The sequence below is a fragment of the Perna viridis genome, chromosome 14 (assembly GCF_037379345.1).
Source record: "Perna viridis isolate PV_CMFRI_1.1 ecotype Kerala chromosome 14, ASM3737934v1, whole genome shotgun sequence".
NCBI lineage: Eukaryota > Metazoa > Mollusca > Bivalvia > Mytilida > Mytilidae > Perna > Perna viridis.
Window position 1 is genome coordinate 28,522,435 of NC_142458.1, and position 15,624 is coordinate 28,538,058.

The following is a 15,624-nucleotide window of genomic DNA, read 5'->3' on the forward strand; positions in this document are numbered from 1 at the left end:
AGCTTCCTTCCGATACTCTGTGTATCACACTCGTCCTTATACATGTAACGTCGTGTAATCTATAACTATGCAGCTTCCTTCCGATACTCTGTGTATCACACTCGTCCTAATACATGTAACTTCATGTAATCTATAACTATGCAGCTTCCTTCCGATACTCCGTGTATCACACTCGTCCTAATACATGTAACTTCATGTAATCTATAACTATGCAGCTTCATTCCGATACTCCGTGTATCACACTCGTCCTAATACATGTAACTTCATGTAATCTATAACTATGCAGCTTCCTTCCGATACTCCGTGTATCACACTCGTCCTAATACATGTAACTTCATGTAATCTATAACTATGCAGCTTCCTTACGATACTCCGTGTATCACACTCGTCCTAATACATGTAACTTCATGTAATCTATAACTATGCAGCTTCCTAACGATACTCCGTGTATCACACTCGTCCTAATACATGTAACTTCATGTAATCTATAACTATGCAGCTTCCTAACGATACTCCGTGTATCACACTCGTCCTAATACATGTAACTTCATGTAATCTATAACTATGCAGCTTCCATACGATACTCCGTGTATCACACTCGTCCTAATACATGTAACTTCATGTAATCTATAACTATGCAGCTTCCTTACGATACTCCGTGTATCACACTCGTCCTTATACATGTAACGTCGTGTAATCTATAACTATGCAGCTTCCTTCCGATACTCTGTGTATCACACTCGTCCTAATACATGTAACTTCATGTAATCTATAACTATGCAGCTTCCTTCCGATACTCTGTGTATCACACTCGTCCTAATACATGTAACTTCATGTAATCTATAACTATGCAGCTTCCTTCCGATACTCCGTGTATCACACTCGTCCTAATACATGTAACTTCATGTAATCTATAACTATGCAGCTTCCTTACGATACTCCGTGTATCACACTCGTCCTAATACATGTAATTTCATGTAATCTATAACTATGCAGCTTCCTTACGATACTCCGTGTATCACACTCGTCCTAATACATGTAACTTCATGTAATCTATAACTATGCAGCTTCCATACGATACTCCGTGTATCACACTCGTCCTAATACATGTAACTTCATGTAATCTATAACTATGCAGCTTCCTTACGATACTCCGTGTATCACACTCGTCCTAATACATGTAACTTCATGTAATCTATAACTATGCAGCTTCCTTACGATACTCCGTGTATCACACTCGTCCTAATACATGTAACTTCATGTAATCTATAACTATGCATCTTCCTTCCGATACTCTGTGTATCACACTCGTCCTAATACATGTAACTTCATGTAATCTATAACTATGCAGCTTTTTTCCGATACTCTGTGTATCACACTAGACTTCTTACAATTTGGCAAAATTATTCTTAACCAATATTACGAGAATAGGCATCATGTATACGTCAATGAGACAACAACCTAATTGGAAGCCTAAATTGTTTTAGAATGAAGAAGTTGTGATGTGTTTCCCAAAGAAAACCAATTTATCAGCTTATTTGTAGATCAAACTTAATTATTTTCGTATTTCTTTGTAACGACCAAGGACAGTTTATGTTGCTACAAGATTGAAGTTATCACCACAGAAGTTTTATTAAATTTTCGGCTAGCTCAGTTCTGTGATATATTTAAGCATGATATGATATCTACAAAGAATCTCTAAATAGTATTCTTAGTCAAAACCTTTCTTAATTCGCAACAGTATAATGAATTGTTAGCATCAAATACCAGTATTTATAATGCTATTGACCATGTCGACAATAATCTATGATGTACTTGTTTATACTTGACAATGATCAGGTTGTTGAATGTTAAGTTGAATTTCAAAATTGACTTACCTTTCACATCTGATAATATCAAAGCAAGTCTAAAAAAGAGGATAATCGCGCTATGTTTGTATTTCGGAGATGATGCGAATCAAAACTTGGTTAAAAGAAAAAAGGCATCGTCAGGACAGGTTAACAGAAGTACTGAATGTTTTTGTTGCAGCTTTTAGAGGTGACTTTGAGGAATGTAAGAAACACTTAAGAGAAAACTAAAATATAAATGCACGGGATAAATATCGATTAACGATTTTGATGACAGGTTTTATGTGATGAGAAGGAAATATACTCTTTTGTTGTTTTTTTTTTTTTACTAATAATGGTGCATTCATAATGGAGAAAGACGAGACTGGTAATACAGCCGCTGATTATGCAGTTCGAAATGGGCTTAAAGATGTCGTAAGTTTACTTTGCGCATCTTACGAACAAATAAAAGGATTCATTAGGTCTTTGAACAACTGCATGATATGAATATAGTAACGAGTCGAGTCGACACCAGTGTCGAAATGCATTGAATATACATTGACAAGCTTTTTTTTTGCTCTCACCTAGAAAGGTAACACTGCGTGATTGATAAGGATATGAGACCTTATGGTACCCCGCATTAAGAATTGAAGACGATCTGAAACGTGAGGAATTCACATGTTTTAGCGGACAAAAAATATTGTGGAAGCAGGTGTAACATTTAATTTTTAGAAAGAGGACACCGTTGGTGATCTAGTCCTTAATCTTATAATAAATACAGTTCCTTCAGTTGGTCATTTTTTGAAGTCTATAGCACAACATTTGTAGATGAATGGAAATACATAGAAAACATAGTTTTGCTCAATGTTTAATATATCTTACCTTGAAAATATGATGACGGGACGGATCAGATATTGTCAAATACTCTACAAATGCAAAGCAATAACATCCAAGAAACTAGTAATATTGTACTTGCATTTGATTGAATTGTTAAGGTTGGCTTCAGGCTTTTATTTTAGAAAGGTTTAAAGTAAACTATCATGGAACTCATGAAGCCCCTTTTCGCATACCCTTCGCATGTTATTGTTCACAGTAATTTACTGCAATATAATAAGATATTGGACTGAACAAATTTCAGTTGTTTGTCATTTGGGTTATCACAAATGTGCAAATATCTGTTTTCATTTTTGCTTGCATCAATCCGACACTAATATAGTTTAATTATGGTATTAACACCCAATCTACCATAAAACCATGCAAAAGCATTACAAATGGGTCCACATGGCAAGTCAATTGATTTTATTGAAATTTTCGTTATATGTTAAGATGGATATGAGCATAAACAATCCAGAGATTTTTTTTTGTGCTCTTAGTATAGATATTACAGATTTCCCATACTTTTTTTTCGGCTTATTTTGTTGATATATGGCATATTTAGATCCCATAATTGTGTAATGAAAATTGTATTTTCACTTGACGTGTATTGTTCTATACAACCAGTACAAACTATTCTTCATTATTCAACCCAGAAAAATTCCATCTGATGATCCTGTTTCCCCTAGCAACTGATTAAAAATAATTGGCCTTAATTGGCCTATTTTAAATATGCTTAAAACTTTTATCCATTATAAGCTTAAAAACTTCCAAGGGACCGCATTTTTTTAATTTTTGGGATGACACTTTTAGAAAATAAGTTCTTTCATACCATTCACACAAAAACTGAACTGGGCCTTTTATATCTGTTACTATAGTAACCATTTGACAATTCCCAATTTTTAGACATATTTCAGTGATTTTATACTTTTAACCTTAGAAAAACACATTATTGTGAGGCAATAATTATTCGATCTTTTCCTTCATGAACAACTACCATCGTATTCTAATATAGTTGGATTGTGTCAATTGCTGATGCTGTTAATTTCTTTTTAAGTACCAAATTATTGGAAAAAAATCTGAAAAAATATACTTTCCTCTCTCTAAACTAGTCTCAAATTTGCCCCAATTATGGTATATCATAAAGAAAATGCATATATTTTGGTACTGCACATATTGTTGATAAATATAATTAAACATTTTGTACCAGTGTAAAAATATTGCTGAAAATAAATGCAAACTATGAAGGAGTTATTTCCCCTTGCGTAACTCTCCACTTTTGTAACCATGAAAACAAAAACAACATCCGGACCAGACGCACAGACAGAGGGGTGATGAAGAACACAGGAATATATATATATATCTAGCCATAGCAGTTTGGCTACAGATGTAAACAAGTGTATTCTAAGTATTCACGACAATTATTCATGCAGTTTATCAACACACTACAATGACAAAGATTTTTATATACGACTTAGTGACAAGAGCGTTTATGCACACATCAGATCCATAAATGCATCAGAACAAACAAATAGCCAAATAACTGAATCATCTTTCATATTAGCTCGTGTTGGAATTTATATTGATTCAACTAACTTAAAACATGCCAAAGTATGCCAGTTTCATCGAGAGATAAACTTGGACTGTACTGGAAATGCCATTTGTCAAAATGCAAACACCTACTCCATGGAGAGTCTAAACGAAAAGCTAACTGAGGGATATCCTAAGCCACGGCAGCAGAAATTTATTTGTACTGGAAATGTACAGTTTTAGTTGGCAATGGTAAGATCATAATGAATGAAGCAACATTTAATGGACAACCATTTGATTTGAAAGGTTGAGGGAAAAGGGGGAGGGGGTGGTAAATTTTGTATTTTTCATAAAAGATCAGCAACAAGGCAACAAAAAAATGTTTCCCCCTACCCAACCTACCCACATGAAATTCGTTCCACCAAAAATATATTACAAGTGTAGACGAAGTTAGGTTTGGAATTATCCGGTCCTGCTGCAGAAAAAAACTGGTATATAGGTAATCAAACTCAAATAGAAAAAAATAAAAATGACATTCATCTCAATGCTAAAACTCTTAAAAACATAAAAACTGATGTGATCATTAGGTGTCAAGGTCCTTATAATATTTGTAGATGCTAACAGTGCTGATGAAAATTGTATTCAAGGTAAAATCACTGACATGCCCTTCAATCAATGTACATTTTGTAAATAATTTTCCATCTATACATGACTTTTTTTAATGTACAAAATAAATGTGTTTTACAGAACCAAAGTGGCAGGTCGTCTATAATCCTTTTCATAATCTTATGATACATTTTATAGAATCAATATTCTTGTTGAAAAAAAAGATTTTGCCTACTTTCTTAAAATAATATTCTCTAGGAAACACACATAATTTCAATGTGACCCAAAGTACATACATTTAAAATACTTCTCCCTTGACAAGTTGGTGTTTTACAGCGATTAGGTGTTTGTCTGTCAGTCCGTTCGTAACATTTGAGGGTGCCCATCTCTTATACACAACTGCTGAATTACTGATTCAAATTTAATGAAACTTTGTTACATAATGTAGATATGCACCTCTTAGATTTTTATTTGAAAGATATATGGGGTTTCCCATAGCAAAACATCGACTATGCCTTTATTCAGCAAGGATGGTTACCATCATTTATCCGAAACTCCTCCAAGTCTGCTGTATAGATGTTTTGAATGTTTTTGAATTTCTGAATGAAATTGCATGAAATTTTCACAGAATCTTTGTAACATAACTTAGATATGAATACTTAGATACATTAGCTAGGGGTGGGCTAGGGGTTTCTATTCCTGTGACACCTTGACAACTGAATCAAATTTCATGAAACTTTCACATTATGTAAATGTTTACCTTTCTATTTTAGATTTTTAAGATATCATGTAAATGTTGGGATATCATATAAAGTGAGATTTGCTCACAGACTTCTAGTTTTGAAAATCTTTTAAGCCCCTTGCAATGTAAGTAAAACTTGCAGTTGTTAATATACAGACTTAAACAAAAGCAACACGTAAGTGATAACTTTCTCTGTAAAAATGCGACCATTTTTCTAATGTATAACCAAGTTTTCATGTTACAGAAATTAAAGCCCTTGAATTTTAAAAATTTCATAGACATAAAAGTTTCTGGACTTTTTTTTTCTAAGCGCTTGCAGATACTTTTTTTCAAACACATGTAAATCTTGTTGAAGGTCCAATATGTGGACATAATGTTCTTCAATTTCACATATGATAAACTAAATGTATTTCAAACAATTTGTCTGTGCTTTCAATGCAATAATTATCAGAAGTCTTTATGTTTCATCTTATGTAATGGACTGGAGTCTCAAAATTCAAAATAAAATCATTCAACACTTCATGATTAATTTTCAGTTGTATTTTAGGCCAATTAAACCCCTTATTGCCCCTTTCCCTTTTACATAAACGAAGGCCATAGTAAGCAAATATGCATGAGAAAAATATTGCAGTCTGATTTAATTGTAGACATTTAATTTGACTCTAACTCTAAACATTGAACCAGGGATTACCTTTGCATACTCCAGCTTGTTTGTTATCAATATGCTTCACCAGGAATCACATTATTTACACCTAAATTTAATGTCTTGCACGCTTTCAATTCATAATTTATTGAATATACAAGAATACATAGGATTTGTACATTTGATAGAAATACCTTATAATTGAGAAAAAAAAGTTTGTTTTTTATCAAAATGTAATGGGCGTCATTTCTTCTCTTTCATTTGTGTATTTGTTTGTGAGTTAGTTTTAATACAAATCTAACTACTTGTTACAATAAAGTAATAGATCTGTTATGGAAATTGTCACCCCATGATGTGTTGATACCTGACAGACCAAAACCACCAACTTTGGTGTACATGGGCAACCCCTATTGTCTGCTATAATTTTAGTGTAAACATTATTTTAATAAAGAAAGAATATGTTAACATAATAATGAACACATTGGGGATTGGAAACAAGTGACACAGCACTTTTATAAATTCCTTTCCTGTGATTTAATTTTGGTCTCGCCTGCGACTTAAGATGTGGAAGGCGAGACTTGGGTCAGCCTTTTCTGGCGACGGTGGCAACAGGGACAGTGTCACAATATTAACATTATGTTTTCTAACAAGTTCATTTAAACATGCCAAATCAATGATATTTAGTGATTTGTTTGATATGTATTTTGTGTTATGAAAAAATGATGTGTTTTTAGCGTTGTCTGAAAAAACGCAAAATTTCATCATTTTCATGTCTTTGTTAGATATACAAGAACAAGAGTGCCCACTTTTTTTATTCTTATATTACTTTGTACCATACCTTAACTTTGCAGTACCATATAGTTTAATCTGCTGCCAACAATTAATGAAATTTTATCATCTTTTTAAAATGTGTGTATTTTCAGCATTTTCCTCAAAAAGGATATATGATTATCTCCCTTTGCTCCTTCCAGAGAAAGATTCCAGGTGATATATTTTTTGTGAATTTTTATATTAATAAGGTTGCATTAATCACACAATTTCATCCTGATTTGAAGACCCCCCTTTGTAGACACAATACATGATTCTATGGTAGATTTGGTGTTAACATTAATGATCCCGCCATTATCAGAGATTCATCAACCAGATTTATGATTTCAGTTTTTTATTTATTTCTGTGGATGTAAACAGATCTGCTAATTGTTTGTGCTTTATATGTACTAAAGGTGAATCAAAGAATATCTTGTTACATTTCATGTCATTTATGATTTGCCAAAGTATAGTTAACAATTTTCTGACAATGTTTGACCACTACGATTTGAATTTACTCTTCTCTGTCCTTTCGAAGTGTGTGGTGAAACCATGACACAATTTCATCTTTCTCGTAACCTCATATCATTAGGTTAATTTTGAACTGTAAAAGACTATCTCATAGATTGTTTTATTATTAGTTGGTCGATGATGTTTAATAACGTTATAAAACAAAACTCTTCTTTTATATGTAGACATAAGAAAATGTTCGTTGCTTTAAAGTGAGTTTTTAAATCAAATATATTTTCATGTTTTTGTTCATTTTTATCAACCCATTCTGTTTCTTTTTTATGTAATTATGCCGCTTCTGTTTTGCAAGAGTTATCAAGGGAACCAGGATTCTAGCGGAAATCGACAGAATATCATCCAGACCAAAGAGCAGACATTGAAATGGTCGTACTCAACTTAGAACTTGGAGCATGGACCAGGTGTACCGGTAGGATAAGCGTCCTCTGCTCTTTTAGAAACACCCGCCGTGTTGCTCATAAAAAGTCAAGTCCAGGGTAAACGAAAAAGGAAAAGAAAAAAATATATGACACCTTGAACCCATCAGTTTCATGGTGCAAATGGATACACCGTAGCGATCCACGAGTTCATGATGACGACCATAATACTTCTGTAGGGATGACTTCATTCTTGTAGCAACATTACCCTGTTCCAGAAGCCTAATTGTAAGAAATCTAGCGCGATACAAAAAATCTGCGTAGTTACTTCAAGCTCTTACAAATCATAATCCAGTTTATAGAAGGGATGCCTTTTAAAATTAGACTTATATTTACTACCAGAAATGTATTTAAACAAAAGACACTTGAAAGTATCGGATTCTATTATTGAATTCCTTTTGGCATAGAACAAGCATGACATTTAGGGATGTATTTTGTCCTATTCTTAAATTGGCACTTCTTGAAATGATTTCGTTGTTGTTGTGTTATCACGGTTAAGAGTTAAGTGTTAAGCCGAATATATCACAACACACAATTGTTAGCGCAAAAGTTCAGGCGTAATAATTTCGAATCTTATCTCTTGTCAGTTATTTCCGCTAAGTGTTGAGAGTTAAACGAAACCTTAGCATTGCGTCACGCATAGATACAAGCATATCCACGGTTGCTCTTACATTAACGTAGAAACAAATATATGCCCTTGTTGTGAGTTCCAAACGATCAGATTTGCTGCACATAACAGTTAGTAGCTTTGAAAAAAGAGGGTGTTCTAAACTTTTAAATGAGCACTACTAAAAACCAAAGTATGCATACAGAAGATGGCCCCATCAAGCAACACACAGCACCTTTGTTACAAATCAAGGAAACCAATATTAAAGAATGTATTCGCTTTAGAATAAACTCCAAGATCATACAATATATCAATTACAGTTTACACATATCATATGTAGATATAATATATATATATATATGTGCGTTTAGACTGTTAAATAATGTAAGGACATGCAAACTGTTTTACCATGACAATTGTTACTCCCGTAGTGGTTCAAATCAATGTAGATCAAGATAAGAAGTGGAAACATTTAAGTCAGTATTGTTATCAGAATGCACTAGCATTAAAACCTTTGATTTTTCAAATTTTCATACTTTTATTCTTCATACGCAGTTAAAATCCCGACACAAAAACATTAAACATCCCAACTGAAATCTTTATATTTTTTATTACAAGTTTTATAAAGATACATCTTTGAAAATATAGCTATTTTTCCGTATAATTTGTTTGTACCATGTTTGTTTTGAGTTAACGCCATTTTATATCGCCTTAAACTAGTTTGTGTCCCTAACTTTACCTATTGTACTTCATTTCTGTCCATTTGCCTATTAATACTTTTGTATTTAATCATATAACTTCCAAACTGTGACAAATATGAGCTGAAATAACTGAAAAGCCCGATTGTGATATTTACTGATGACACTTATATAGTTAGAGATACATTTAAAATCATCCTGAATAAACGTAAAGTTTAATTTAGTTTGGTACATGTGCTAATGGATCTTGCGATTATAATGAGCGTAGATATATACAATTTTCAAATTTTTGACTCATATTTATTATTATTAACCACTAGTATTCAGTTTTTGCCTACGTGGTTAGAACATGGTTTTATTCCAATGATTGCCAAAAAAACATTAGCCTTATTTCACGTACATTTTACTTCTATTTCAAATACTAGTATATAAGAATAGTTTATAGACCAAATGTGGGTCAAAAGCATAGTTCCGGTTTGTGTAAAAACATCATTAGCAATTTATAATCAAACCGTTCTTGTGCAAGAAATACAAGATAACTTTTGTATTTCATACATTTTTTAAATCTTCTCTGACAATGATATATATATCTTTAGTAAATGATAAACTTGTAGTTAGATGTCATAGTGTCATCATTCTTGAAAGACGATAGTAAAATGTATTACGTATTGTAAAACTGTAAAAAATGAAATCATGAAAGTTTATTTTACAAACATCTATTTTATGGGGATCATGATTTTGAAATCAATGTATCAAGCAATCTGTAAAACATAAAAAATAAAAAAAAATTTTTTTTTATCCCAATATCGGTCTACAACCTAATTTAACCACGCATTGTTTAAATGTAATAATTGACGTTTTTTTTTTATAATATACAGCGGTCATAAATGCCTTTTTTGTCAGTTAAACATGACTTTATGATTATGTTGTATTTAATAAGCAACCTAGATACATGATCCTATTGAGCAACTCCAATTATAGATTTTGTTCTAAATCTTTATGGAGATTAAAAGGTGCATGTTTCATATTGGGGAATTGGGGTATCAAGTTAGTGAGCATTGCTCACAGGTTTTTTTTAAGTGTGAATAGGAACTCAAAGCTTCAAAATCATGGGCAGCAGGGTTAACCTTACTTATGATTGAGTAGAGAATATTACCGAACTTCAACAGTGTTCAACTGGGAGTGACAAGAAACTTGACTTTTTATTTGTGAATAAATATATCGTGGAACTTAGATGCAGGATTCAATTTTTATTTAAAAAACAGTTTGTAAAGTTTACAAAAGGAAGCATTCATCTGCCGTAGTTAATGCGCATTATACATGTACATTGAAATTATATGTAATTAGTGAAATAAAAGTAGTTATGTGTTCAATGGAAAGTTCTTTGGAAAAGCAGTTTCGTGCCAAATTGTGTTTTAACTGTATTCCAATGACTGGATGGAGGTGTCATATCCCATAGAACAGGTACAGTTATCAATGTGACTGACATAACTTTCTATATTTGTGCTTTCATTTAGTATTGTTGTGTACACATTATTATTTTGAAAATAAAACGTTAAAAAACATAATTCATATCATAAATGTTTTATCCTTCGTGTAGATTATACATGTGTTAACTATGAACATTAAAACACAACTTGAAGCATGTTCATAGCCATATTATATAAGAGAATATCATTGAATTATTGCATGAATATTCATGCACATGTATGAATACTTTGCCCTAGCATCTCTAAAACAGTACTCGTGTAGTGATGTACGGACGTATATAAATAAAGCTAATTATGTACACCCTTAAAGTCACTGTTATATACATGTATTCCTTGAATGATAATACTTCATTTGGTACTATGATGAAGTGTATGTGTTTGTGGAAAGAGGGATATGTCAGAATCAGTATCAAATTGCTTTCCCAATTAACTAATTTGATTTTTGTATGGCGACAAACCACCACAATGTTGTCTTTTCTTAGAGGGCAAATTGTATATCAATTTCAAGTATATTTGTGATGATACCTCATGTTCCTTAAAATACTTAAGAGATTTCAAATTGTACACGTACACTCATGCTATGTCTTAAACATATCACATTTACACCAAATGCTAAGTTGCTACACACTAAGTTAGTTTAAAAAACTTTTTGTATTTATTTATGCAGATGTCGGCGAATGACAAGTCATAACAAATTTATAAGGAAATATTGCCAAAAAATTGTTTGATATGGAATATTTTCAAATATACCGTAAAAAAGAGGATAAGTTGGGGATTACTATGATGTGCTAAGCAGAAAAAGGAGACATTTTAAAATTATATCGCAACTAAATGGGTTATTCACACGTATTCGTCACATGTAAACATATCTGAGGTCGTCAGTGCTCTTGTTTCTATGTGGCCGCTCTGTGAAAAATCAAGTGATTTAGAAAATGCAAAATTGCAGTGGCATGCACTATGTCGATATACTTAATTTTTACTTCATTTCAAATAACAAATTTTATTTTACCTGAAAACTGCTGTAGGAAGTTTTCTATATGTATTGGTAGCGTTTTGTTTAGATATTCGTTGAAATACAAGGAAACGAAAAATACCTCATCTCAAGTAAGTAACGAGCCATTTTTTAACTTCCAAGTAGATTTTTCAGACTTCCAGCATCGCGTTTTGAAAACATATATATTCATTGATCTACCATTATTTGGATATATAATTTTGTAATTTTTCAGCTTTACTTTTGACATTTATAAGGTCCGACCAAGGCTTGATTAACCGATCAGGTGACTCATTTTTACTGCACATTTTTACATTTTGTTAATCTTTTTTATGTTTGGGAAGTTTCATTTTTTGAACTGGTATACTTAAAAGATGAAAATCGACAAAATTTCACGTATTAAGATGAGTAGCTCGCGTTCGTTGATGAAAATATGACCATTTATGACATTTTTCCTTCACACACCCGCGTAGTCAAAACATTTTAAGCTGGCGACTGAGCAATACATTTTCAGCATCAATATCTGTATTCATAGTGATAATGACCATGTCGAGAATAATTGATGACGTAGTTGATTATATCCGAGAATGATCAGATTGTTGAATGTGAAATAAAATGTCAAAACTGACGTACTTTTTAATCTGATAATGGAAAAGCAAGTATATAAAAGCGGATGAATGCAGTGGTCATTCATAACTTCTTGTTCTGTTCGTATTTTGGAGATGAAGCTATTTTTGAGAATCAGAAAATGGATTAAAGAAAAAAGGTTGTGTCGAGGAAGGCACAGTCATGAAAGGTTAACAGAAGTGAATACTATTTTTGATGCTGCTTTTAGAGGCGATTTTGAAGAATGTAAGAAGCTTTTAAAGGAAAACACAAGTTTAAACGTAAATATGCGAGATACATGTCGATGTACGATGTTGATGACAGCTTGTCAGGCTTTATGTGAAGAAGAGGAAATATACTCTTTTGTCACTTTTTTAATTAATAATGGTGCATTTATTATGGAAAAAGACGACTTTGGTAAAACAGCTGCTGATTATGCCCACCGAAATGGGCTTAAAGACGTCGTAAGTTTGCTTTGTACTACTTATGAACAAATAATTCAGGCGGCATTAGGTCTCTAGACACCTGCATGAAATAAGTACAGTAAAGAGTCGAGGTGACACAAGTGTCAAAATGCATTGAACATAAATTGACAAGCTTGGACAAGTTTCTTTGCTTACATTTAGACAGTTAACAGACACCAACGCTGCGTAATTGATCAGGAGACAAGACATTATGTTGATCCAAAACGTGAGGGAATTCACAAGTTTTACCTGAGAAAAGAATATTGTAGAAGTAGATGGAACGTTTTCAGAAGAAAAAGGACACTTTTGATGATGTAGTTTCTTAATCTTATAATAATAAAAAAAAATAACTGCAGTTGGTCTTACGTTAATGACTGTAACACCCAATTTGTAAATATTGTTTTGCTCAATGGTTAATATATATTTTACCGTTGTAAGTAGTATAATAAGACGATCAGATATTGTCAAATACTCTGTTAAGCCAAAGCAATAACATACTAAAAACAAGTAATATTGTACTTGCGTCAGATCAAATCATAATATTTTTTTTCGAAAAAGGTTAAAAGAAACAATTATAGAATTGTATCATCTTCTCGAATTCAATTGTCTCTACAGTAATTTACCATACTTTTTTATGATGCTTAAATTAATTTGTATTGCACACTTTCTCGACACCTACACAACAGCATTTTTGACGGTAATTTACTGCAATAAAACAAGATATTGGACTGAAAATGTTTCAGTTGTTTGTCATTTAGGTTATCACAAATGTTGGATATAAACCACTAAAATCACAAAAACGTAACGCAGTTCTAGCCAATCAGTTGCACGATGTGAGAGACGTTGACCATCAGCTGACTATTCCTATACATGGTTAAATTTTTATTTTCGTGATAACATATATACTCAATGCTGTTAGACCCAGTTTGCACTCATATGTTATATGAAATAAAAAATAAAAGAAAATATTCAAGTATTGAGAATATCGGTTAATATAATTAAACTCTTTGTGACAGAGAAGAACAAGCGTGACATTTAAAAACGTGTTTTGTACTATTTTAAAATTGCCACTTTTTGAAGTGATTTTGTTGTGTTTACGGCTAGATGTTTAGTGATGACATTGCTCGCATAAATATATCATAACACACATTTTTAAGCGCAAAAGTACAGACGTTATTTTCAGCTAAGCGAAATCTGTTAAGTTTTAAACGAAACTTGAACATCGCATCACGCATGGATACAGGCACATCCACAGTTGTTCTTTCTTTACTCTTACTTGCGTTTGATTAAATTGTTATGATTGGTTGCAGGATATTTTCAGGGAAATTTAAAATAAGGTAGGATAGAACACTAAGTATGATTTAAGTTATTTTATGTTCTTTGTTGTGTATGTCTGTTTTCCATGTCTGGTCTTTGTCCCTGGAGTACATTCTTTTGATTACCGCTATAACCGTGGTTACCTTGATTACTCTTTCTTTTGTGGAAAAACATAAATCAGTAAAAGATATTTGCCTGTTCATAAAATGGATAAGAAAATATAAGATAAATATCGAAATCTGGTTGAAATTTCTACTAATCTGTTCCTAATCAAAAAAAGCATAGATCAAAAACATATCAACATATGGGGAAAATAGCTATTTACTGGTTTAATTTATTTAAACTTCATAATCAAATTTAGCAACATTGCTTTGGCAATAAACATCTTAAATATTATAATTCTTATTTCACTTACCTGATAATAACTCATCAGACTAGTTTTACCGCACAAAGCTAAATCTTTCAAGTCCAAATCCAGTTTATTACAGAGAATGCCTTTTTTTTTCAATTACTACCACTAACATATGAGAAACGCAAAAAGGGAGACTTGAGAACATCGGTTTGTTCAATTGAATTCATTCTGATATAGAGTAAAAAGCATGACATATGGAGACGTATTCTGTCCTATTTTCAAACTGGCACTTCTGAATGCGATTTCGTTGTTTTTTCCCACGCTTTAGAGTAAGTGTTGTTATTGCCTCAGCCGAATATATCATAACACACAATGTTTAGCGTGATAATTTCTAATCTTTTGATTTCTTTTGGTCATTATTATCAGGTAAGTGAAATCTGTTAAGAGTTAACAAAAACCTTAACATCGTGTCACGCATAGATACGAGCACATCCACAGATCCTCTTATATAAACGTTGAAACAGATGTGTGTGTATTGTTATGGTCAAAATATGCTTTTGTTGCCATTTTGCAAACTATTTCCTGAAGATTACAGATAATAGCATTGGACAAAAGAGGGTATTCGGAAGTTTTTTATAAGCACTACTAGAATTAAAGTATGCATGTGTGAGGTGGTTCCATCAAGGAAACACACAGCACATTTGTTACAAATCAAAGAAACAAATATTAAAGAATGCATTTGCTCAAAACTTTAAAATACATTCATAGTTCATACAATAGATCAATTATAGTTAACAAAGCTTGTCTTTGTAGACGCATCGTAAATAAAATGAGAAAATAGTAAAAGCACTCGTACATGGGAAAGTTCACTGCCAGCTGCCATTAGTCGGTGCTGTAAACATAACATGAAAGAAGATGTTTTATCATCCATCTATATGATATTAGTAACAAATATTCTGAAGGTAATCATTTCATTCATTCATTTTAATCTGTGAACACAAATAATATGGTACATTTCAAAAGGCAATGAAATGAGAATAATTTACAGAAGTCATCTTAATTTTGAAATGTAACAATATTATGTAATTCATTTCAGTCATGTATCGTAAGACACTAATATTGCGTCCT